Source organism: Falco cherrug, chromosome Z (assembly GCF_023634085.1).
Source record: "Falco cherrug isolate bFalChe1 chromosome Z, bFalChe1.pri, whole genome shotgun sequence".
Classification (NCBI taxonomy): Eukaryota; Metazoa; Chordata; class Aves; order Falconiformes; family Falconidae; genus Falco; species Falco cherrug.
Window position 1 is genome coordinate 81,556,578 of NC_073720.1, and position 27,233 is coordinate 81,583,810.

The following is a 27,233-nucleotide window of genomic DNA, read 5'->3' on the forward strand; positions in this document are numbered from 1 at the left end:
CTAATTCTGCCAAAGCTACAAAATGGTCAGCGAGTTAACTCTCCTCCTTTTGCTGACTACACATGGGGACAGAGTGCCTTGAGAGGAGCAACAGCAACAGAAGCACATCAAAACCAGATTACCTTTGATTTTTTCAGGATTTGTGTCTATGAATCAGCCTATCTAAGCAAGGTAGAGAATCACTTCTGTACAGTGGGTTATTCAGGTTCAGTTTATTGTGTCCACACAACCTCCCTGTGCAGTCAGTGGTAACTGCAGGTGCTCATCACCCTGCATGATCCATTCAAAATTAGTGACCCTTCTCCTGAGAGGAGATATCCTCACAGGAGCCAAGACTAAGATATTACTTGATAAGGAGGAAGAGATTTTCACATTTTCCTTTTTAGGTTCTTTATGAAGAAGGGTTTCCCTCCTAAGACCACTGAATCTTTGTTATCACTCGTCCCTCCAAGAAGTAACTTATTTTAAAGTGTCGCAATGTTTTTAATGATCCTATGAGAAAACAGTATATTGGCCAGAAATATTGAAATATATACTCTCACCATCAAAAAACCCACATTTACCTCTGCCAAAGCTGACTCCACACTTAAGGTGATATGGGCATAGATCACCACAGTCCTGGCAAGCCCTAAAATCAAAGTGCAGGGTGGAAGCATGGACAGATGAGACCTCCTGACACAACCAGCATGGGAATAAACTGAAATAAATTTGTTACCTTGGGCTGCTGAAATGGAGCCATAGCAGACGTCTCGGGGACCAGGACATGCCGGCTGTCTGGGTCAATCTTCTTGGCAAAATTCAGCAGTGAATAGCCCAGCAACACCAAGGCCACCCAGCTGAGAACGTTTCTATCCAATCACCAAACCTCAATTTTTATTTTTTTTTTCACATTGCTGTTGTTATTAGTTGCACTATGGTAGCAGTGACGGTCACAGTGACAGATCTTGGCTTTGTGCTGAGCAAAGAACACCACCACCAAGGGAAAAATCTCTGCCTCAGAAGCGTGTACTGTAAGTCAGTGCAGGTCAGGGATACCACTTGGGCACGGAAAGGTAGTATTTATTTATACAAGGTCATTCTTTCTGTAGATACTGCCACAGTCATCTCAGCAGGCTATAGCTTGCGTATTGGGCCCATCAACTCCACCATTTCAGGGGGAACAGGGGCTGTAGCCACCAAGAAGCTGCTGAGATGAATTGCCAGTGCTGGCAATTTTATTTTTCCTTTGTTGATTTTGCACTGAGTGGTTGTCTTTTTCATGTCATCTCTTCGCCTGATGGGAAAACATGTCAGCTGGCAAACCTGCCCCTCCTCATCCTTTATCTTTCCACATATTTTGATAGCTTCACCACCTGCCACAATTTCTGACCTTGCACTAGCTCATTACTTCTACTAGAAGAGGATCTTTGCTCTGTTACCTTCACGTGGCATCCTTCACAAAGTCCTCACTCTGCGTTTGCATACTAGTATACTAACACTCCTTGGTTTTCCATAATCCCTATGAAATAATTTGTGTTGTGCAGCTCTTTGGCCTGCAAACTCTTCTTAACTTCTTGTCTAACATGAAACATAAGGAGGATGTTGAGCCTGCTTAGAGCTTCACACATCATTGCAGTAGCTGAGCAATGTACCATTCAAGCTCTTTTTATGTGCTCCGAGTGCTGAGGCTCCTCCACTCCTCGTATTCCACATTACAAAGTCAGACAGCGCTAGCACCGATTTGGTTAGTTTCACGTAGCTTCAGCAATTTGTTCAATGTTATTGCATGAAGCAAACAAAAAACTGAACAATATAATGAAGCTCATGTGCTATAAACAAGATGCGAATTTAGAATGGCCAAAAGGAAAATTTAATTTGGACAGCTAAATATCTGAGCTCGAACTCTGCTCTTTCTGCATATCCTCACTACTGAAGTTTGCGTGTTCAAATGTTATGCGAAGATGAAAGAATACAGAACTGAACAAAATCAAGGTTGATTTTCAAAGTCAAACAAATATTTGTGAAACAGTTGCCTACTATTTGTTCATCTCTATTAGCTGGCCAGTGATCAGTGATTCAAATCCTGAAAATGTTATTTTATCCCTTGGTTCTGATTCAGACTAGAGAACAAGCCACCTGTACATTTTTACATTACGTCTGTGTTGTGGCCAGGGTGAGAGCAGAAACTCAATAACCTGTTTCAAACGCCTTGATTTTTTTGGAAGGCTTTCAAGCCCTTCACAGAAGAACTGGTTTCCTGCTTCCACTTCACATGTGTCACATTGCTCAGCATCCTCAGATTTATGGAGACAGGAAAACATTGCTGCAAAGCTCATGTTCTGCTCTACTCTTCCGACCATCGCATTCTTTCCCACAGCCTCCTGCTCTTAGCTCCCCTTTTCAAACATCAGTTTTGCCTCCCCCTTTCAAAGCCCTGCGCAGGCTTGGGAAGTTGGAGCTCTCTGTCAGGTCATAAAGCTGCTTCCCTGTGTATCACAGAAACAAATTATTGTGCATTTTCTCCCATACTAGTCCTTAAGGCTTGCAAGGAGCTCCCAGCAGGATTTATATTCCCCCTTTCAGCAATGAGGTGGGTCGGGGGAATGGAACCCTTTGTACTGGGTGCCATTTAAAACAGCTGGGGATCCGCAGGCTGTAACTCATTGTTATGAAATGTAAAACAATCGGTTCCATAACTTTTTCATCCTTTTAAGAAAAAAGGTGCAACAGAGTCATTTGAAGCCATCTGAGATTTCCAGAGCAGGAGGCACTGGATGAGACCAAGGCTGTGAAGAGATCCTCCTGCCTTACTGAAACAGACCAGGTTCATGTTCTGCTTGTTAGGTGGGGTCCCCTTCCCATGCATCTACTGCAGATAGCAACCTTGGCTGAAAAGAGGAGAGGGATGCACCCCCATAACTACATATGCTATATCTATTTGGTTCAGGGATGTTAGGGTAAGATCCAAAGGATCCTTTGGGACTGATGAGCTTACGTATGTTCCTCATTACTCTTTAAGATTAGACATCTGATACTAAAGCCGTTTAATGCTCATGCATGCAGCTTAGCTTTGACGGCTATTAGCTTCTGTGGTAGTTTACGGCTAGCTTCTTCAGATGTTTCTGAAAACCCCACAGACACCCACATCTACAGCCTGTAGGCACCTGAACACATTTGACAGTCTGGCTGAGTTTAACCAGCTCAGTGGCAGCTTTTGATGCCTGCATCTGGTATTTTACCACTTCTTATACATTGAAGAGCTGAGTAATTACTGCCAAGCATTCTTTTTTTAACAAGACAGCTCTTGCATCACAGGGCAGTATTAATCCTTCTGTCTCTTCTTCCCTTGACATACTTTACTATCTACAATTGAAAAGTCCAGTAAATAGTCAGACTTTGCTGAGGAAAATAAAAAAAAAAAAGTCGTGTTAAAGCAGAAGTGTTAAAAAAGGGGCAAATAAAACTGTGAGGATAATTACCTTGAACTGTTTTAACCCATTTTAAAAGGTAATAAATAGGGCTATTTACATGTATCCCCGAAGGATAGTCTTAATCTGCAGTGATGAAAGTTAGAACATAAACCAGTGCTGACAATGTTATTATGATCATCTTAGGTACTTCGCTACTTGCACTTAACTGCTTGTGGCATAACACATTTTTGGCATAAAACATCAAGTTCTTTGTTAGTGTCTTTCTTTTAGGATTTTTTTTTAATATAGTTTAAAGCTCAACTAAACATTTCTATAGATGAACTGTATCAGTGTACATCCACATAGCAATTTTCCCCAAAAAATCTCTTCCATGCAGAAGCTCTGCCTCCAGCACATACCTATTATCAACCTCAGCGAGCTGTCACATCAGTGCAGGTTTTCTTTCTCAGAATCCATCTGCTTTTTAGATGTCCCCCATTAAAAGAAAAAGCCTTTGCAGGCAAAACCATAATTCACCTTGGTCCACTTTGCAGATGCTTGGCACACAACAACACTGTTCTCAGGCAGCTAATCTACAAATAGTCTAATGGAGCACTTTTACGGGGCTGCTTCTAAAGAGCTGACAGTACTCTGGTGCTGCCAGCTGTTAAAGTGATGGATAAGACACATTATTTTAGCGCTCAAATATACTCATCGCAAAGGAGCCATGCACACGAGCGTGCCTGTGTTGACCCTGCTGTGCCAAAGCCAATGCTGAGCCAACACCCTGCGGCTCTCCAGCTGCGTCTCCCACTGTGACCCCTTGCCTTGGGAGAGGAAGGAAAAGCCTGCCTCTGCTCCACTCCTGCCTGTCCCCAGCATCGCCCCAAAGAGAAGGGCAGTGCTGTCACCCGCCGCACACGGGGAGGAGATGGACGCTGCCAGCCACGCCGCGGTTCAGAGGCTCAGAGCCCGCAGAACCAGGGGCAGCACGCACTCTCACTGCACGGACAGCGCTGACCTGCTCGGAGCCTGGGCCCTGACACATCAGCGTTACTCACGTTTTAAAGTCAACTGTAACATTTTAGTCTGGGCTAGGTGACAGTGGTCCTGGGAATAATTAAATTAGTTGCAGAGACTGTGGTCCCAACATGTAATTTCAAATGTGTCTCTGTGCAAACGACCTGCGGGCCACGATTTTAGGTACCACTGGGGATCCTCTGGGTGCAGTACCATTGGCTGTGTTTAGCGATCCTATAGTTATGTTCATCTAATTTTTGGTTCACCTACTCTGTGACTGAGCTGACAGTATTCTATCATGCATCAGCACTGAAGCATGACACCATTAATCTCACAGATGTGCCAGCATCACTCAGCCCATTTTCATAGCAAGTACTGTAAAAAAAATATTTCCACATAGTGTTTTAACCCACTCATTACCTGCAAAACCGACTGGGCAGCTGGGGCCACAGGGCTGCATTTTGCTGTGGCAGAGCACAGACCAGGCTCTCCATGCCACTTGCTGCACCACCAAAGGAGCTAAACCCAGACAATTGTGAAGTTTTTTCCCAAGAAACCTGAGGAATGTCACATACTGAATTTCTCCAAAAAAATGCTTTGAAAGGTGTCAGCCTCCCTGTTTCCGTTTTGTGTTTTGGGTCATGTCCCTGATGATAATATACATTGAAGTAATATAAGGGAACTTGGATGGATATATTCAAATGTTTATTGTGACATTTGGCATCTTTCAGTCAAAAGCAAGTTGAAATGGACAAACGATTAACATTAAAATGCAGTCAAGCAAGTTCAAGATAAACATAATAGCATGAAAAGCAGCAAGTAACAGCACAAAGCATTGTCTGTTCATGGGGATGAAATAGCACAGAAAGCAGGGAGAGAATAAATGAGATGCATATTAAATTAGTGTTACAATTATACTGTTAACAACGATGCACAGAGACACTTGCCTAATATCTGTCTAAATTTATTCTGTAGGCAAAAGTAGTCCTTCTCCCACAACACAAATGTAGACTAATTTGTGATACAAATGGTTGATTTTAATTTCTTACACACACAAATGTAAATCAATAGTGACTTCCTATAAATAAACAGTTATGTTAATGCAAACTGATAAAAGAACAGAAGCAAGATCTAGATTTTTTTAAATGTTTCACTATTTCACTATCACTATTATTTTTATCTATTTATCTGTTTATTACAAATGAACAGGAAGAAACTTGGATTGGGGACCTTGATTTTTTTACTCAAAACAAAGCAGAAGGCAAGTTTGCATATATGAAAGGTACAGAGTGGTGAAGGAGGTCTGCGACTGGACATGAGTGATATGACAACTCCAAAGTTCTCATAAATAGCATTGGGTCTTTTCTGTTATTTTTACCAGTGCTGGAGTTGCTGTACAAAAAAGCTGGGAATTCAGGCTTGATTGTCTATCTGCTGGATAGCCTGAGAAAGATGAGAAATAGGCACAACCCTCACAAAGTCAGATACCGGATCTCAGACTGCATCTTAGACAAGGATGGACTGATGGAGTAGTTCTGTTCTGGTACTGGAAGGCTGATCCCAACCCAGAATCCACATTTGTGCCAGTGAAGCTACATCTTGTGGACCCCTTGCCAACATGGTATCCCAATAAACTGTGAGCCCTGGCATTTCTCAGCAACCCCAGGCCAGCAAGGGCACACATGGGCAATCACAACCAGCTCAAGCATAGGCCAGTAATGACCAAAGATGTTACTGACCTATTCCTCTGCCCAGCATCACAACTGTGCAGGTCATTTCTGGAAGGTGCTTGTTGAATTTCTTCGTATCTCCATTGATGCTGAATTCACAGCCTCCTCATGCAGGCAGACCCAGCGCTTCAGTACTACCAGAATTTATTTTTTCTTAATGCCCAGTCTCATCTCTTCACTGCTGCAGCTTGAGATTACACTTTCCTATTCTTCCTCCCATAGACATGCAGAGGATGTTCCCTGCCACTCTGTAGCAGCTTTCACAAACCTGAAAACTGCTATATCCTCCTTCAGCCTTCCTGTGCAGATAATCCCACTTTGTTTCACCCTTTCCACAGGAGCCATGGTCTTGTAGACTTTGCTCATTTTCATTTTTCCCTTGAAACTCTCTGCAACTGGTCCTTATTTTTCCTGATGTATAGTGGTGAAGACTATGTTACTGCAGCTGAGACCTTAGTCATGAGCAGAAAAATAACTTCAGGGCTTTCCAGGCTGTGTTTCTGTTTATGCCTTCCACCAGCATTATCATTATGGCATGGGACCGTTGGCACGTTCAGCATGTGAAATAGAGCCAGCCCCTATAGCTTTTCTCCCATCGTATCTTGTACGTAATGAATTATGCCCACATGTAGTACCTAGTACATCTCCCCGTGAAGAGTATAAGGTCATGTCTATGATTTCCCAAGAGCTGCTGAAAGGTGCATATTGTTTCTGTACAGAATGCAGAAAGGCTCCTTTTTTTTTTTTTTTTATAAGTCTCACATGTGATACCTTTTCCAGTGATGTCATATAGCTGTTCTTACAGAAGCTTGTGTCATAACTAGGTGGTGTTATCAAGAGTTTTATTTTACCTTGACTAGTTTTTCTTAACTATAAAAAATAGTTAAAATCTTCTTTACAAAGATTTTCATTACTGGGATAGCTAAGAAATGCTGAATTTACTGAATTGAATGATATAACTAAGCAGAAGTTCCTTAAAATGTATTATAGTGCTATAAAGAAAAGTGTATACCAAAAAATGTATACCTAAACATCCAGAACAAAGATTATATTATTCTTACATATTTTATTTATGTGCATTCCATTTATTTTATGGTATATTATAGAAATTGCAAAAATGAAAATTAAATTAACATTCTGAGTAACTTGACATAACTGAGTTTCAGTCGGTTCTTGCCATAACCCCAGCTGTAGTTATTTTAGATCCAAAAATCATCTGTTGTACTCAAGGCTTCCACATGCAATAAATTTTCTGTACTGGTAGCTAAAGAAAAAAAAGGTAAAAAAAAAATATCTGAGGAAGAAAGTGTTTTATACCCTGGAAAATAAAACATGGCAGGTGCATGTGTGTGAACCCAGACTGGTGGGAGGGCAGTCTATTTTTATGGCAATCCTCTTTTTTTATGGCAATCCTGTGCTAAGGGCAATGTAGAATTTTAGTTGCTCCAAGAGAAGAAATAAGACTTCTATAATCCCTTATGGTTTGAAAAGTGCACCATACTCACATCTTTATGTCCAACAAGATGAAAGATGCTTCATTCACCTACGTGATCCACGCTTCCAACTATGCTGTTGTCACAGTGGTGTGAGATACCAGTACATGAAAAAACAGGTTTGGGTGCAAGGGACAAGGGTCCTAAGAAAATGACCTGGTGTATGCAGAGCCCATAACATCTGCAAAGGGAGATGTGGAGGTGGTGATCCTGATCTGAGCAGCTCCCACGGGGGTTTGAAGGGGTAAAAATTTTGCACAGTTGTACGTTGTCAATAGGATGTCCGTACAGTGTGCTTTTAAAAACGTGCTCTGTAAAAGTACAAACACAACACAAGCCACAGAGAAGAGACCACAGAAAGTGTTTGCACTATGATACTACACAGTTTCCAAAACCTCACCCCAAGTCTTTTCCAAAACACATTGACACATGAGTGAGTATATTTTGCAACATACCTTCAGGCTACAAAACACAGACCTGGATTGGTGGGCCTTGAGGTGGGGCAAGACCTAAAGCCCAGGGGTCTGGATGGAGCCTAATTGGCTCATGGATTAATTTGAGCACCACTGTAAGTGTAATTGGCTGCTCATCTTAAGGAAGAGATGGTGGCTTAATGCTGTGCTGGAACTCTATGAAAACACTGGGTCTAAAAAATACTTGGAACTTACCAAGTTTTGCCACATTCCCTGGCAAAAGTAGGCAGGTAGGAAAGAAAAACGATATTCAAATAATGTGACTTTGTAAAAACTAATACAACCAGAACCCATCAAAGCAGAGGTGGGACCAGAAATGGACTTTTGTGCAGATACTTTCGTTGCTGCTGGACTTACTGTGAATGCTTCCCCACTACCATGCTACTGCACATTATGAGGTGAAAAGTGATCCTCTGGCAGATACCCAGAAGCTTCAAGGTATTGGGTCTTCTGATGTAGGAGAGACATCCACCTCCAGGTTCTGGCACTGAGGACTTCCCTCAGCTCATTCCCCTGAGGGAAAGGGACTCTGTGTCTGGTGTGACCAGGTGGGCTATGATGGGATGGAGCTACACCTGTACTGCTTCTTAAAGCAAAATGAATGCAGAGGGACAACTCTACTCTCTAAGAGTTTTTCAAAAGTTCAGTAACTTGTCCATTTTGTCTTGTGATCCAGGAATAACAGGAAAATATTCTGCCAATTCGCTAAGATACCAACCTCTGCAAAGCCCAGGACAGTGTTCCCAGTGAGGGTGACCAACACGTAGCTGATGCAAGGATGAGACCTCAGCTTGCAGGAGCAGTGGTAGAGGCAGCTCAGAGGTCTTCAAAATGGGACTAAATTTCTTTAAAATTTTATTAACTATTCTACCTATTTTTATTCATAATCTTCAGTGTTTGAGGACCTGCTGTTACTGCTGTTAGAGCTGGTTTTGCTCTCCTTGGGGCTGTCACAAACGTTTGCACCGAATTTGTGTAAGTGAAGTCCTACTGAAAGAACTCAACTTCTAAAAGTCAGATCTTTAAAAAGATCTTTGTTCTCTTTATAGTTTTAAAGAAAATTTGTTCTTCTCCCACACCGAATTGTATTCTTGAATCCTTTAGTAACAGCTGGAATACATGTGGTTGTTATATATATAGAGCACCGGCAGAACATTATCTTTAAGGGAATGGAAAACATGTTCCTTCCAAAAACTTTTGACACAAAAATATCTGCACAATTACCATTCTTTCCTGCATCAGCTGATTTAACGTTTAACAACGTTTAAACCTAACCATTCACACCATACTATTAAGTTTCTTAAAACACTGATCGAAAAAGACTTCAATAGCCCAGCAACATCCTTCAGGGGATATTGTAGGAACTTATGCTAAAACCATTTAGAGCATATCAAACTAATAGATACTCATAGGGCACATATCAAGCAAAACAAGGCATTTTTCTTACAAAACCCATCATTTTTGGCAATCGGAAACTCCCCTAGCAGAACGTAGCACATTGACCATGACGCAGTCGTTTAATACTTTGTAATCTTTGACATGGGGCATGGGGCAAATGTCCACCACTGAATTCCTAAGTGTAACGTTTCTGCTAGTCCGTACCATTCATCTCGTACTACTTTGCTGCACACACTGAATCTACCTCCAAAGTCTTAACTTAAACAAGTATCATAGAGCTGCTAGGTCAGCCCTGGGAGAATTTACACAGAATGTGTAACTAATACAGGCTTCAAAATAATGGGAAAAAAGTGTTACTGAGATGCAAGCTGTCTGCCCCTTTCTGACTCTAATTCTGGAGGGATGTTGTTGCAGGCAGTGTGGCTGCTCCAAATTTACATCATCATAAGAAAAATCAGAACAGAGCCCAAGATGCTTTGCAATAGCAGGTCCCAGTTTGAAAGACTGCAAACAGTATTCCATCTTCCAGACACGAAGATGACCAGAGGGCTGGAGCACCTCTCCTGTGCAGACAGGCTGAGAGAGCTGGGGTGGTTCAGCCTGGAGAAGAGAAGGCTCCAGGGAGACCTTACAGCACCTGCCAGCACCTAAAGGTGAAGCACCTAAAGGGAAGCTGGAGAGGGACTTTTTACCAGGGCAAGCAGTGACAGGACAAGGGGGGATGGCTGTAATCAGAAAGAGGGAGAGTTAGATGAGATATTAGGAAGAAATTCTTCCCTGTGAGGGTGGTGAGAGCAGCTGTGGGTGCCCCATCCCTGGCAGTGATCAAGGCCAGGCTGGATGGGGCTTGGAGCAACCTGGTCCAGTGGAAGGTGTCCCTGACCACAGCAGGGGGGTGGGAGCTAGGTGATTTTTAAGGTCCCTTCCAACCCAAACCATTCTATGATTCTATGATTTTGCTTTTACATGGCTTCAGCACTGAAGGAAACAATGCTTTTTACTTTTTTTTCATCCAGCTGAATCTTAGTGTGAAACTCAGAAGCTGATCTGATACTCTTCATAATTTGATTGGAGCACATTTTTTCCTACTTTAGCTTTTTTATCTATACTACAAATCAGTAATGAAAAAGAGATGACAATTACAACTGGTTTTGCCTATCAGTGGTCAGCAGCGTCTTCTGCACTGAATGAAAGACAATTATTCTCTATTAGAAAGAATATACCATTTAAACTGGGGCTGCAAGGTTCACATATGCTATTACACTAGAAAGCCAGGAACATTTTAAAATAAGTTCTTATTAAACATGGGGGTTATTATGCAAAGCACTGTTTTTCACAGTTTTAAGATGGGATATTCATGCAATTCACAGAACTGCACTTCTCCAGTGCAGTTTACAGATTGCCTTTTGCTCAATACTTTCTACAAAGAATTAAATGTGAAGAGCAGGTTGCAGCACCGCAAGTTCCCAAGCTCTCCCACACCCCAGGAATACCTCCCGGCTAAAATGTGATAAAGGATCCGCATTTCTTGCCTGAAGAACAGGTGCTGACAGAGGTGCTCAAGGAGGGCTTGTTGTGTCCCCTTCCTCATTAAACCCGTCACTCTTTGAATCTGCTGTGAAACCAGATGATATTTCACCAGATCTGTGTGAAACCTCACCCCTTTCCAGAGTGTGACCCAGGTGGTCCTTGTAGTACAACACCAGCTGCAGCCTGGCTCTCCAGGTGGATGAACACCCAGACCTTCAGACAGGGTTAGGCACTCAGAGCTCTTCAGTTGCAAACTTCCGAACTCTTTAAAGTCTGTTTTTTCCAAGGCTCAGTATTTTCTAAATGTGGGGTTCCTTCAGCGATGACTTTGTCTAGCCCTTTTGAGATGAGTAATTTTGAAAATCTTGTCTGGAGCATCCAGAGATCTGAATGTGTTGAACACCCTGCATGCCTACAATGGGAATGGGAAATGAGAGATCATTATTTTTTTGCTCCTCTCTTTAAATGAAATGGAGATGATATTTTCCATAGACACTGTCATAATCACTTGTGCTCAACAGATATTATTATGTATAATTAGAATAAAGCTGGTTCCTAATGACATCATGATGAATTCACTCCAAGATGCAGCTGTGTGGTATCTGAAGAAGTTAATAAAATGTGGCTAGAGGAAATAAATCCCACAGTAATTAAACAGTTCACCTCCATTCATTCATTCCCTCTTAGTGTGGCTAACAAGCATCTATTGAGGTTGATGAGAAAGTAAAGTACCAGTTAATTTAGCCATGTTTCACAATTCTATGCATTGCAATCTTTAAAAAAAATTGCATGGAAGTACCTGGCTGTGCAAGTCCCCCATAAATGACAGTCTGTCATGGAAAACTCCGTAGTTGAAATTTCTCCCTAAGCTGTTGCATCTGACCATTGTGTGGTTTCATCCCCATTAAAATAGGGCTGACATTTCACCACAAAACAAACTGTGCCTGAAACTGAGACTACTAAATTCTACAGTGCTATCAAGAAATCTACAGTGGCAATACCAAAGATGTGTAAAGAACAAAAAATAAAATCACGTTAAATGTGAGATGCATTCATTGTGGCATAGCTAACATTTTTAGGCTCCAAGAAGTACCTGACACATTGCTTTGTCAGGCTACAGCTTACCAGCCCGGGTTGGAATGTATTTGCAGCACCATACTGACAAATAGTTCTTACAAATTTTACTTTTTCAATGCCAAAATTTGCAGTATTCTTTTTCAACCTTAGGGGCATTTGCAAAACGAGTTGACTAGATCAAAGTCAGCAAAAATTCCTATTCTTCAAAACTTCTCCTCGTTTTGGTAAAAGTGATCTGCAGCAGGCAGGTATTTTTCAACACACAGATTTCGTGTCAATCACTGATCTAAAACAGGGGGAATACTGCTAACCTGTCTTCGGGTAATAAAGGAAAAAGGAATGTCATGTCATTGCAGATTCTCAAAGAAAATGAAAAGAAGGTTGGGGCTTTCTGCCTTCTTAAATCATCCTCCTCTCATGGTAGCTCAGTGTGCAGTTTTTATTAATAATGTTCTCTAACAAGAAAGCCATATAAAATTTCATGGGATTCACAGTCTAGCGCAGACACCCTTCGTAACACATTGCTCTCAAAGATGCGTGCACAGCTCTCTATTTTAAAAAAGAGCTCAGCACATCACAATTGAGTGCAAACATTCAAAAAGATTCAGTTCCAATTTAATCCTCTAAAAGAGTGTCAGATTTTCAGAAGAGCTCAGTACCTACCAGCTCAGCTCCCATTGTCATATACACGGCTCACAGTTTCAAGAGACTTTAAAACATGCTGATCTCTTATGAAAATGTGGTTACTAATTTTGGCCCCTCACTGGGACAAGTTCTTCTGACAGTTGATACCCACCTGTTGGTGCTAAACTTTTTCTGAAAATATGGCCTTTTGTGGCTGAGTGGATATTAATTGAATAGAATCAAGAGAAAAAAAAAGAGGTTAAAAAAAAAAAAAGGTAAAAACCCCACCCTCTTCTTAAAGAAAAATTAAACAAACCAACCAACTTCCATTGGCATTCCTGTTTTGAAGTATTTTCATTCAGAAGTGTTCTGAAGTCCTGAATTTAGGAAGAGAAGGACTTACCTCAGTAGCTACGGTCTTTTATTTGGGCTATGAGGATGCCAGGTCCCTGGCTGAAATGGTACCCTGCTTTCTGGTCAGCTCTGTTTTGGGGCTTCCTCAGGAGCTAAGAAGAAAATGTGCCATTTAATCTGACAGGTTTCACCTTCCCCATGCCAGACAGAACATCATGCAGGGCAAGAGGGAACTGAGGATTGTAACAGCCATTTTAAGTCAACAATATTTTTGAAAGCTTTTTGTTGAAATAATCTGAAAAATTTCCAAAGGGTAGAGTTACCTAGCAGATATTGAACTGGAGGTCTTTGTCCCATATTGAAGTCCCATCCATCACTGGCCTTTCAGCTTATCTTGAAGAAATAACTTGATGAATCCATTTTCTATATTTTTTAAAAAAATATTACAGATAGTATACAGTATATAGTAAATTGTATATTATATATAGATAGCATATAAAGAGCTTCTAAAAAAGATTTCATCTACTGACAAGGTGATTTAGCTTTATTATACTTTCAAACCTTATTTAAAATCCAAGAGAAAATTTACAATCACTATTATGGGCATACATTACTAGTATCAATTTTCTTTTGCTCAAAGAGTGAAAGCACAAATATGGCACATGGAATCATAGAATGGCTTGGGTTGGAAGGGACCTTCAAAATCACCATGTTCCAACCCCCTGCCATGGGCAGGGACACCTTCCACTGGACCAGGTTGCTCCAAGCCCCGTCCAGCCTGGCCTTGGACACTCTGGTAGAGGAATTGTAGAGGAATGAGGGCAGGCTAATTAACCGGTAATGTCCAGCTGTGGGCTGGCTTCAGGGGCAGTGGGTTGGCTGACCTGGGTAATGTGCAGCTGTGGCTGGTCCCTGCTAAGGAGTTAAATAGCTCTAAGGGGTGTGGAAGGGGAGGACTGAAGGAGAGAGAGGACTGGGTGAAGAGAGACCTGGAAGAAGCAGAGGGAGGAGAGCACCCCAGATGTAGGAGAGACAAGGAGAGGCCCTGGGAGAAGCAGGGGGCCTGGGTGAGGAGAGGCTGGCTGGAAGAGGAGCCCAGAGAAGGAAGAATCCAGATGCAGCAGAGGCAAGAAGCAGGTGGGCTGGCCTGAAGGGGATGAAGAAACAGCCCGGACAGTAGATGAACCTTTGAAACCTCGTGGGGGACGGGTGGCTGTGCCAGGGCAAGGTGTGGGAACTGCTTATTGGGGTGGTAAAGGCCTTGTTGCAGCTGGCTAGTTTGATAGTGCTGCAACATGCTCCTGGGGATGGGGCACTCACAGCTGCTCTGGGCTCCCAGTGTCTCACCACCCTTACTGGGAAGAATTTCTTCCTAATATCTAATGTACACCTACACTCTTTCAGGTTAAAGTTATTCCCCCTTGTCCTGTCACTATGCATCCTTGTAAAAAGTCCCTCTCCATCTTCCCTGTCAGACTGCTGACAGGTGCTGCAAGGTCACAGTTTGGACTTCTGTGGACTTGGGAATTTCTCTCCTTGGCCAAACAAGCTAGCTGTGCTGGGAGAGCAGCACACCACAGTGAGTCAGGAATTTTAAGTGGAAGGGTGGGATGTTTGGGTAGCATCCCTATCAGCAGGTACTGCCACATGATGCTCTGGAAAGCTTCATTTTAGGTAGCCAGTTAACATGGGGGAAGGGAGGTGGATAAGCAGTACATACTTGAAAAGTGATTTTCTTTTTTCTAATAAAACAAGCTTCTTTGATTATCACAAGTTGAGGACAAGAAAAGTACTTGTGCTAAGGAAATACTATAATAGCAAATTGTAAAAGTTACAAGACTGAACTGTACTTAATATGGGAAACATTTTACAAAGTTGAAAAAAACTAAAGGCTACCAGAGATGATTACAAGTGTATATTCTTACTGTAGTTACTTGCATTTTACAGATTTCTAAGTCTGACATGCATGCACATAGGTGTGAACATTGATGCACCCATGCACACACAAACACAAATGCACCACACAGAACTCACACAATCACTTCTACCATGCCAGACTGTTCTGATTCCTTGCCAGGCATCCCTGAATTAATACATTACAGATGTTCTTCCCTGTATTGCAAATTTTATTACTGTCGTGTTCATCAGCCATCACAACTCTGAACTCTTGAAATCTGTGAAAATAAGATCCTGATAATATATTTATGGGTTTTATACTCATCCTCTAATAAGCGTACTGCCCAATTACAAGAGCAACAGTATTGCAATTGCTAGAAACGGGAGAAGATTTGACTTTGTAATAAAGATTTGCTAGTCTATGTAATCAAATATAACTCCTAGTAAATAAAATTCATTTAACATGTATACATATATACATACATATTCCTGGATGTGTCTGTAACAGAAAAAAAAAATTGAAACAATTTTCTATTCAGTTATTCTTTTTAAGCTCAAGGATACTTAGAGTATGGTTATTTTAGGTAGGGAATAAGGAAAAAGGCATTTCCCCCCACTATGTTATATAGTTAATTCAACAAAAAGACCAGTAAAACACTATTGTTTTGAAATGTGACCTGGTGATGCTGAAGTGTTACCTATTTTATGCTATCAGCTTCCTTTAAAAGCCCATAATTTTGAAAGTAGCATGTTTTTATATTATGTCTAAAAATCAGTGTTAATAGATGTACACGTTTTAAGTCTTGACAGATCTACTGTGATTACCAAACCTGACTTCCTCTGTGTAACAGGTCACACAAACTCGACTATTACTTACTACATTGACCCATAATTTCTAGTAGAATGATAGCATGTATTTTAGAAAGATAAACAGTCTTATTTTCATTATTTCCAAAGGTGGAGAACCCATCTTATCCCTAGAGAAGCTGTTTCATTGATCATGAAGTGATAAATATTTTTGCCTTATAATTGAACGTTTTTTACTTTCGGCTTCTGACTACTGTATTGTGCTATCATGGTGCAATTAATCTGTGTATGGTGAATAATTGTACCTACTTCCAGGTGCAATTAGCTCCTGGAATTACCTAAATTATGTAAAAACTACATGAGAATGTTGTTTCCAGGTTCAGTTAATAGTGCATATTTCTGTTTCTCTCAAATCATTTTGAATAATGACTTCTCCAACTCTTTTAATAACATAGTAGCCAAATGGGGGATCCCTCAAGTTTTACGCTACTGAAACCTCTTCCCCCCCCCCCCCCCCCCCCCCCGGTTTAGAGTGATGACACTGTCTGAATTGATTGCTGTCTGATATTCCTGAAATACGTTGCTGAAATCAAACCTAAAGTTTTCTACTAGAATGCAAATGAATCTGATGGCACCTTTCATATAACAATCTGAAGCTGAAGACCGCTCCTTTATTAGAAAATTGGATCAGGTTAGGACATGAATTCTAGGAGTTACATTTACTAAGAGGTTGCTAAAATAATTTTGTCATTCACATAGAAATAGACTGTCCCTTAATATCATAGCAGGTTTCGGGTAAACCCCATAGGGAGAACCTTACTAAAGCCAGATTTGCAGCTAACTGACACAGTGTCCCCAGTGCATGTTCTATCCTGACCTAATTTTCTAGAAGAGACAAACCTTGAAAGGGGTTAATTTGAAGTATCGATTAGAGAAGCATCTTCATCTGCAATTTCCCTGGCTTATTAGGTTGTGTGGTTGAATTTGAAAAGCACTGAGTATTTTTTTCAAAGCATATTGTTGATGGCAAACAGGTGTAGTAGGCTTTTCATTGTTGCAGCTTTTTGCTTTTATTTCACAGTTATGCTCTCCATAGGCCTTATCCCTATGTTAAAGTTACAGACTAAAAGGTCTGAGAACCAGCAAAGACTAAAGGCTGTGAAGCACCGCCAAGATCTTTCAAAGGTGATTCAAAATGATGGGGACGTTTACAGTGCAAAAAGAAGCTTAGCCCGGGCAGAAGCATCCCTGGATTGCACAGTCAGGGACCCCCATCCTGCAGGGTCTCCCAGCTGTGCCCTTTTATATCCAGAAATTGGACTATAGTTCATATGCATGCATGTGTGTATATATATATATTTACATGTATCTATCATAGTACAAGTGTAAAGGCCCTGTAAGCATGGATATGCAAACACTTCTATATGGAGCACAGCATAGTCTAAGAGAGATGGCTTTCAAAGCAAACGCCTCCTCCAAGATGTAATGAACCACCCCCCACCACACCACCTGACATTAACAGTGTTACTGGCTTAAGGGATACGGTATTTACTCCAAAACCAAGAGTGGCTGAGTTGGTAATCTTGCTCTGGTTTACGTCTTTGTAACTGTTCTTCCAAATCCTCATTTTTAAAGCAGGAATCCACTCTAATATGTTGGCAATTAAATGCAAGCTTCCTGGTTTGGAGTACTTGGAAAAGTTCCACAGGCTAAATGTAAAAGTTTGGCTTATTTTTTAAATTATCTTTGGGATTATTGTGATAATAAGGGAAACCAGGAAAGGAAAATTTTTAACCAGGACTAGACCTGGATAACGTGTCTTCAAATAGCAAGTTCCCTGTTTTTACTAGACAAAACATCACTGGAAATGTATATGATTCAAATATGCTCCAAGAAAATGTTATCACAATATCAAAAAAATTCTCTTTCCAAGAATTTCACACATTAAGTCATGTTATTATCAACATAATCTAAAAGTGTAGTGCCTGATCCAAACCTATTGAACTGTACAGTACCAAATCCACACTGCTGCATTTGGGTTTTTGTGAAGTGTAACATTATGAAAGAACATCCAAACAATTTCTATTATGAAATGAAATTTGACAAAAATAATTGCTCTCGATCCCTGAAAAATCACCCATAAGTGAGTAAGATTCAGAAACAAGTGCAAACAACGTTTTCTCATCAAGATATATTTGCATGTGCTTTATTTCATAAGATCTCATTTATTTTTCCCTAAGAATAAAATAAATACAAATCTATATTTCATGCTTTGAAACTCTTCTGGAATAAGGATGACTGAGTTGCTCAAAATAGTGGGATCTATCCAATTAAGAACAAATTTCACGACCCTAGAAAAACTCCTCCCCTTACCCTTCTAAATCATAGCTGTTGAGAAGCAGAGAAAAGTAGTAATAGCATTTTATAGAAATCCTTTTTTTTACAATGTGATTTTTTTTTTCTCATTACTGTTGGAACATGTTCATAGTACTACTGGGCGATAATTTTATATTTAAACTTTACTGTCAAACAGCTTTTTAAAAAAAGTTAGAAATACTTGCAAAAGTCTAATGCCAACCCTGCAGTGACTCCATGGAGCTGCAGTAGAAATGCATCCAAATTACTGTGTTTATTTAAGTCCACAATATGTACAAGACTTTCAGCTTTTTCACATTGATCACCTCTTAACTGTTCACTAAGTTAGGAGTGAACATATCTGTTCTAGTCGTTTGAACTAGTTTAAGGTTTTGACTTTCAAAATCAGTTGTAATGCATAGTAACAGATCACAATCACCTTACGAGAATAGTTTGCAACAGGGCATGCATGAAACACAGAATATGTGCCCTCCTAACTCTGAAATGCTTAAAGAAAAGATAAAAAAAATCCAGAATATTTTTAAAGAAAGAAAAATTGTTGGAACTCCAAAGCAGTTTTCTTGTGTTTGCTGAATACATGGACATAATTCCTTGATAGCAGATGACAGTACTCTTTCACGGTTTCAGTCATGAATGGTTTTGCTGTTTCGGTGGTATATGTCCCTGTCTATGTGTGTGGCAGAACGCATGCTGTGGAAGAAGGGATGGAGAGCACTTGACTTTCTCAGAGGGAAAGACTACAGTCAAGCAACTCCCTGTGAGAGACAGCAGGGCAAAATCCCTGGACATGTGCTCTTTCTGTTCTCAGTTACACTAGCAATTACCCATCCTACAAAATTTTGTTATTAGAAACATAATATTATCTGCATTTTTAATTTTTTTTATTATATTCACCCCATAGCAATATAGCATGGACATCACAGCAGGCGTTAGAGAAGTTCTGTTGCTCCCTTGCCATCATCACACGCTGAGAGCCTAAATTTCTAACCAGTTTGATTGATATAAACCAGGAGTAATTCCAAAACAATAAATGGAATAACATGGATGTAAATCCAGCTCAAATGTAAGAAAAATCCAGCTCTGATGCCTGAGAGGCACTTACAGATATGTGGAAAATTCATCACTGAATGGAGGCACACACAGGACCAAAAATGAGTTGTGGGAATGTGATGAGTTACCAGGTGCTGGTTGAACTACCATCACTAATCAGGCATGTGTCCTTTGCCCACTCTAATTATGAGGTAATTAAGCCACAGCACAAGAGATTCAGTTGTATTTAATGTGCATCGTAATGCTTTTTTAATGAACGTATCTGTTTCTCAGAAATAAGTGCAAAGAAGATATTTTCATACAAGATGAGGGATTTAAGAGTTTTTTCAACATTGTATTTCATCAATTTGACTATGAAATTCTTTCCACCTTACTGCATGACTGGCACAACAACTATTCACATTAATGTTCTTGTAAGCGAGTAGGGATGGAGTGCAGCTACAATGAAGGTGGTTTTGGATGGGCAAAGAATTATATTCAGCAAATAGCTACCCATGTATTCCTGTCAAAGTAGGAATATGAAACCAGTGAGATCCTGCAAATTGCTGCCCAGGGTTGGATAGCATTTGATTTTTAATGTTCATTAAGGACTTGGTGGACAGAATACAAGGTATACCTAATTAATCTTCAGACAATGGCTAACTGAGAGGTACGGCTAGTTCATTGCAGACAGGGTTAGAATGCAACATTACCTTAATGAATTGGACACATGGCAGGAAAGCACAGGATGTTCTTCAACATATGCAAGTGCAAGTTATTGTCCTCAGGAGGGAGCAACCAGGCACATGCTGCACCAAGAAGGGAGAACAGACCAGGTGAAGGATGCAGTAATGTACAGGGGCAAGGCTCAACAGCCATGCAGGGCACAGCACCAACCCCTCATCAATATGTGCTCCACTTGGTGCTGACAGCATCACCAGCAGGAAAACAACCAATGGGGAGCCTGAGCAGGACCTAAGAAAATTGGTATCATTACTACGAAAAAAGAAAGTGCAGCTGAGGAGGAACCACCTGCAACACTACAGAGGATACCCAAGGTATGATGCTCGTCTGGGGACCCCTGTGGCTTTTTTTTTTAGCTGGCCACCAGGAAGTTTTCCCTTTTCCCCCTCTCTTTCCCTCTTAATATTTCTTTTTCTTCTATTTCTCCCAAAATAACTTCAACTATTATTCAACATATGCCTCCAGCTAGGGACCCTCCTAATAAATCTTCATGAGTGAACTTACCTCCGTACTTTTCATGCAACATGGGACGTGGCTGCTGGACGCTACCAGCTGAATGTGAGTCAGCACAGGCAATACAGGCAAAAGCAACAGGGTGACAGGTAAACAGAGGTATGGCCTATACTGTACAAATCGGTGAACTTAAGGGCTTTTGGCAGTACTGGTGTGACCTCACTTGCAGGTGGTTTTTGATTTTACACTCTGATCCCAAAGGAAGATGTGGACCAATCTGAGGAAATTCATGCAAAGCAATAAGCAGTAATGTCAAAACACAAGAGGAAAGGATGGCAAAACCCCAGGTTTTTTTGGTACAGAAGTGATTCCTTCATCGGTTTAAGCTGAAGTAATTCACCACTGCTGCCAAAACTGTCCTTGTTCCCAAGTCTGGCCCCTCAGCTGCGGCACCAGAATTTGTGTGGATCTTCAGCCTACTAGCTGCATTTTATTCCTTAAACTTAGTTTTGGTTAAAGCATTCAGCCCCTGAGTTTGAGAGAGGATAGGGAGATGTGGCTTTTGGTGGTAGAAAGCTGGAGGCAGCTCTTTCAGCAGAAGAGCAGAGGAGATCACCCTCAATCACTTGTGAGATCTCATCCTAGGAAAAGGCAACAAAGAAGAACATGATAAAGGACTTCAAATATGCAAGAGCTGTTAAAGAAAGGCTGGGAACAGTACCTCTATGTCTGAACAAGGATAATTCAGTGTTAGAAAAAAACTCTTAAACAGCAAGAGCGATGAAACCCTGAAACAGGTTTATTTGGGATGTTTTGGAGTTTTGATCTTTAGAGACTTTTATGAATGCTTAAGATGAGCTTGTATCATAATCAGCATAGGTATAGTCATTCCTGCTCACGGAAAAGGGATAGACTTCTGGCAGTCCCTTTCAGCCTTTGGTTTTGCAGATTAACTGAGATAAACCAACAGGAATTTCTCACCACATATGGTTCCTCCCTCCCTTGGTCACATGAGTCCTCAAATGCCTCCTCCCGGGCCGTGTGATGTGCTATGCCATGTGTCCTGGTTTCAGCTGGGATGGAGTTAATTATCTTCCTGGGAGCTTGTGGGGAGCTGTGTTTTGGCCTTGATGTGAGACTTTTCCTCAGCAAAAAGGCTGGGGGGGCACAAGGGACTGGGAAGGGGCACAGCCAGGACAGCTGACCCCAACTAGCCAGAGCGGTGTTCCATACCGTGGGACGTCATGCCCCCCATATGTACCTGGGGGCGGCCGGGGCGGGCAGGGCGCTGCTCGGGGACCGGCTGGGCATCGTCGCGGGGGGTGGTGAGCAACTGCCTTGTGCACCGCGCGCTCCTTTCCTCCTTTCCCGCGGGATGTTATTCTTTCCCTTCCCCTTTTCTCTCTGTTATCATCATCATTGTTATTATTGTTCTTTCACGTTTATTCTGTTTCAACTATTAAATTGTTCTTATCTCAACCCTCGAGTTTTACATTCCTTTCCAACTCCCCTCCCCATCCCTTGGGGTGAGGGGGGGGGTGGTGAGCGAGTGATCCGTGGCACTTAATGACCGACCGGGGTTAAACCACAACACCACGCCTTACAAATTCCCATCCAGGTAAACTGCAAGGTCTTAAAAAGGGCAGCCCCTGTACCCAAACGCTAGTTGCTCCTTGTACATACAAAGAAAGAGGAGAACCACCCTCTATGTACCCCAGTCAGCACATCTGGTAGCAGGCGGCTACTCTGAGAAAAAGTACTTGAAAGGATGTTTGCTCAACATTGTACCGATGAGATACCTACTCCAGAGGCAGAAGGACCTTTATAAACTGCTTCAAGTTTATAAACTTATGCTTGAAGTATAAATTTCTTCAAGGAGCAGGGAATAACTCAGGCAGTAAAACAAGCAGTGGAGCACCTCTTTCCTCGTTCTATTTTTAAACAAAATACTAGTGGTGTCAGATCCTGCCTTTGTTTTGTTTCTGTCCAAAGCAACTCTTGAAACTTCAATAAAGTGACAGTCTTAAGTACCTTGCTGAAATATGAATGCAGATGGATCAGAGGTCTATGTCTTGATTCATGTTTTCTGTTCTTACAGAAGGGAAATGAGACAGCCAAAGATGTTGGCTAACCGTCTCACAAAAAGAATAATCCTAAAAATAAGACTTTACTGAATATTTTGCAAAATGTGGCTACCAACACAAAGCATATTATTAAAATCATGGGATTTACTGGCCCTCAGTGGTTACTGCTGAAGGCAAAGAATAAAAGAATAATCTTCCACTGAATTTGAGGAAGATCTGCACTCTATAATTTTTATGATAATTACATGTTTCAAATGCAGAAAATCCACCTGGCAAACAAGGCTGATCTTTTTTTAAAGGTCACCAAAGTCATTAGACATATAAGCCTGGAAAAGTCTGATTAAAGCTAATAATGAATATTAAAGTGCAGATTTAGCCATATTCTAACAAACTCATGGGGTCTTCTAGAGTCATCACTGGCTTTTTGTTACATTTCTTTCAGCCTGACAACCTCAAATCCTACCAAAAAACTCAACCATGATTTTTGACTGTTGTATAGAGCTGATTGTTATAGATAACTAGCTGCGGACAGGAGAAGCACTGACAGGCCTATCAGGGCTGCATGCTGAAGAGCATCTCATCCTTCAAATATTCCTTCCCATGCTGCTGGCCAGTGTCTCCAGGCTGGACACATGGTGACAGTGGAGAAAAAAAAGTTGCGCTTTTTTTCACTGTGTAGTAAATGAACTAAGAAGGACTGTTTTCCTAAGGACATGTGCCCTGTCTCTCCTAATTTTTTCCTGCTGCTTATCCACCTCCCACTCCTATCCCCTATTTGCCATGCTTGATGGCATATGCTGTGATTATGTGTGTGCTTGGTGGATCAGCCAGCGTGCGCATGCTGATTGACTAGCTGGCTGTTGCCTCTTGGAAAGGACAAGGATCAGAGTTATAACTGCCTTTGCATCACCAGGGAGCACTAATTTAGGCTTGATTTTTCCACCCTGCCTCGGTTTGTTGGCTACCGCCAGCAAAAGGATGGCCAAGTTCTTCAGGTCTCCACTTTTCTCACGACTGTATACAGGTCCCTTTCCATGACTAGCTGCCAGCTCTTCACAGCATTCACAAGAAATTAATATCTCTGAGCCTTCTGGATGGCTGTCAAAAGTGGCTAAAATTTTAAGAATTATTTAGTGAAAACAAACAAACAGGTAGTGCGATGAGATATGTATAACTTTCCCAAAGGTCAGGATGGTAGTATGTGTACAACAGCACTTACGTGCAAAATCAATGCTCAAAATACAGGATAAAACATGATTTTTGGTGACTTCATACATTACCATCTGTCAAATGAGTCACAGAAACCAGCCGGGTGCACCCTGTCCCAACTGTGAAAATAAAGCTTGGTAACTAAAACCTCAGCACGGTTCTGCAAACCTGTACCTTTGCAAATTTGGGTCTGAGTTCTCCACCGTCTTCATTCAAGCACATACAGGTTTCTTCCATTTTGACATGCAGAATTGTTTCAATGCAAAGTGATTTTTGGAGAATAACCTAGCTTTTCAGACCTGCCATATGATTTTACACTCTTGAATTGATGTTTGATATGTGGCACAGTGAGCCTCATCCAACTTTCAGAGGCAATGAGAGACTTTAGCCTTACCTAAAGGAAATTAAAAAAATCCCCAAATTACCTTGATGCACAAAAGAAACACAATAAATATGTTAATTTCCTTAAAGCATTGCTTTGAAAGGTTTATCCTTTTCTCCCTTCCAACAGGTAATTTATTTAACTGCAAGTCTCCTAATAGTAAACCATCACATCTTTTGGAACATTCGCCAACGCAACTCCTCTGGACTGCTAACAGCATGGGAGCACACAACGGTAGGATAACAGCAACAAGATCTGAAATACGTAAATGCCGCAGGCTAGCAAAAGTACAATAACAAGGACTGAAATAAGATTATAATAAGCACAGTGAAATATAGCCTAGCTTATGGGCTGGTGGTTTTATTCCCATAATGCTAATCTGAGACTCTGAAGTCTAGAAAAACTCTAATGGTCCTTTAATGCCCATCATGCAAAGTTTGAGATGGAATATGTTGTGTTTATTGCAATTAAACCACCCTTCATTCTCCACTACCTTACACCTCACCTAATCACTTCCAGTGTGGTGTGAGATGATGGTGGAGCAGACTGCCAGAATTCTCCTTCGCCATATACCTTGCACAACTGGTGGTGATTACACAAGGTGCTCAGAAGGAAAGTACTAGGCTGTCAGCTTCTCAGATACCTCTTCTTTCTTGTTTCTTAATGTCCATCATCACCCCAATATTGTCAAATTCCCCTTAACACAAGATGGTAGCCCCAAAAGTACCATGCTGCTTCGGTCCTCACTCGGCAGCAGCCAGGACCTCCCACTGCCTTGCAGAAACCTGCTGCATACTTGGCTTGTTTGAACTTCTACCAAACAAACCTGACCTTAGTGCTCCACCAAAAAAGCTGGTGATTCTACAGATTCCCAGGTGACCAGCAAAAACCCTACCATTGCCATAATCCTAATGGTCAGAAATGATAGATTTTAATGTTTTAATCAGGAAACTGATGTAAGAGGGAAAGAAGTTCTTTTGTTCGCATAAGCTGGTAAGATTTTGTTGGCTTAGTTAATAAGTTTTATTTTCTATCAGGATAGCTTTACCTGCATTGTTATGCCCACAAAATGCTTTTGACTGAAGACTTGTTCAGATAAACGAATTTTATTCTAGCTTCTGAAGAATTTAGGAGCTACCTTCTTGAAATATTGTCCACCTCACACCCACTGAGGAAAGGAATTGCATTTTTGTAGAAGGCGAGTCAGTAATCAGGTGGAAATGTCTTTTAGAATGGGAGGGCTGGCAGTCAGTATGGTGCAAGTATTGGCAAAGCAGGTGGAGCCACCAGCCAATGGCCCGACACAACAGCTTCTGGCCTAGCAACATGCCTGGAAAGTACCATTCATTTTTTGATAACATTTTACATGTGATGCATAAAATGCTTCATGACTGCATTCACCAACTTAATTTTTTCAAGCAAAGGGCAAGAAGCTGCCAGCACTGAGTCCTGGTAGTCTGTCTAGAAATGGAATGTCAGAAGAAACACGTGCATTTTCAGCCCAAGTCCTCTTTCAATTAATTTACATGGAAATGGGCTGGAGGAAAGGATGCAGAAAAACGAGCAAGTAAGAAAAGGCATTAATAGTAAGAGCAGGCAGAGAAACACCTTTATCTTCAAAAGCTGGGGCTAAATTTGTAGGCAGGAAGAAAGTTTAAAGTATTTGGCAGCACAAGGAGAGGTTTCAGAGAAGGGACAGCTCATTGGTCTTGCATGGTGAACACCAAGAGCATCTTGGATGTCCAGGACATCTGCCACAAAAAGATAAAACGTAAAGAAAATGCATTTCTCTTCCCATTCTTGCATAAAGTGTGGGGAAATAGGATAGAAATATTGGAAAACATAGTACACAGATTTAACATATACCTTTGCAGCTTTCTGCTTGGATGATGATATTAAAGGCCTTCATAATCAACGAATTTCACTTCTGCTGAGGAAAAGAGGGAGCCTGAGCACACCAGCAGCTTTTTAAGGATGTGCAAACAGCAGACAAATTAGTGAGTCATTAAGGAGATGATCCTGATGTTTTGAAAGGGTACTTCCCAAGCTGTGCTACCTGTCTGCCCGAATGATGACGGCTTCTGCTTCACATTTTCTATCAGGATCAGATGTAGTTTGTTTATAACCTAAAGTTCTGGTATTACATTGGGCAGGACCTGCAGGAACGAAGCAGGTTACAAACCTCCCATGTCTTAGTCCCACTTCATGCTCTTTGCTAATCTCTGGCTGGAGACCCTAAACTATCAGATTTATGTGCTGAGATTTCCAATGGCCCAGAACAACTGTAAAACTTCATTTCAAACTCTATCTTTTCTGCAGATTAGCTGCTGTCTTTTTTTTTTTTTTTTTTTTTAATGTAAAACCTGCAATTGCTTTTGTGTAATGAGGCTTCTTTTTCCCACAGCAGTCCTAGACAACAAGGGCACCACCTGAAAACTAATAGGCTAAATAATAATGTGAAGTGGTTGCAGCTTTCTCTTTATCATATGAATAGAAGCAGCACTGGTCACAGTAGGCAGGGCCTTAACAGGAGGACATAAAGGACATACATTCATATACTGCTTTGTGTCAGTGTGCTACAAGCTATGCAGAGAAAGAATGTGAATAATTGCATCAGATGTGTCAAAACAACAGCAAGCGCGGGAATGGTGCAGATTAGTCAGAGCTTCTCAGCCATAGCTCCCAGGCAAATAGGGGAAATGAGCATGTTTTTAAGGGAATGGTCTTCTGTAGCTGAATAAATTTTAAAGCCAAAAGGAACTCCCTTATCATCATCTCTTTATGGGAAATTACATTCAGATCAAGAACATGTTTATGCAGTAGGACACAGCCAGCAGAGAGAATGCTAACTTAATCTGTTGATTCAGATTACAGCAGTCACGAAAATGGGTCAAAGTGGGCTTCAGCCAATGTAGCTGGGAAATAAAATCTTGGGAATTGTGGATCAATATTCTCCTGGTTATCACTATGTTATGCCTTTGTTACCGTGTGTGCCTTCATTTTTTAACTTAAAGTAGTACAACTGAACTACCACTGGCTACATTTTCAGCTTTGTTTTGCTGCATTGCATTAATTTTTCAAATTAATACTGACAAGGTCAGGCTCCATCAAGGAAAGTGCTTGTCATCTCCTCACATTGGCACAAGGACAGATGGAATCCATGGA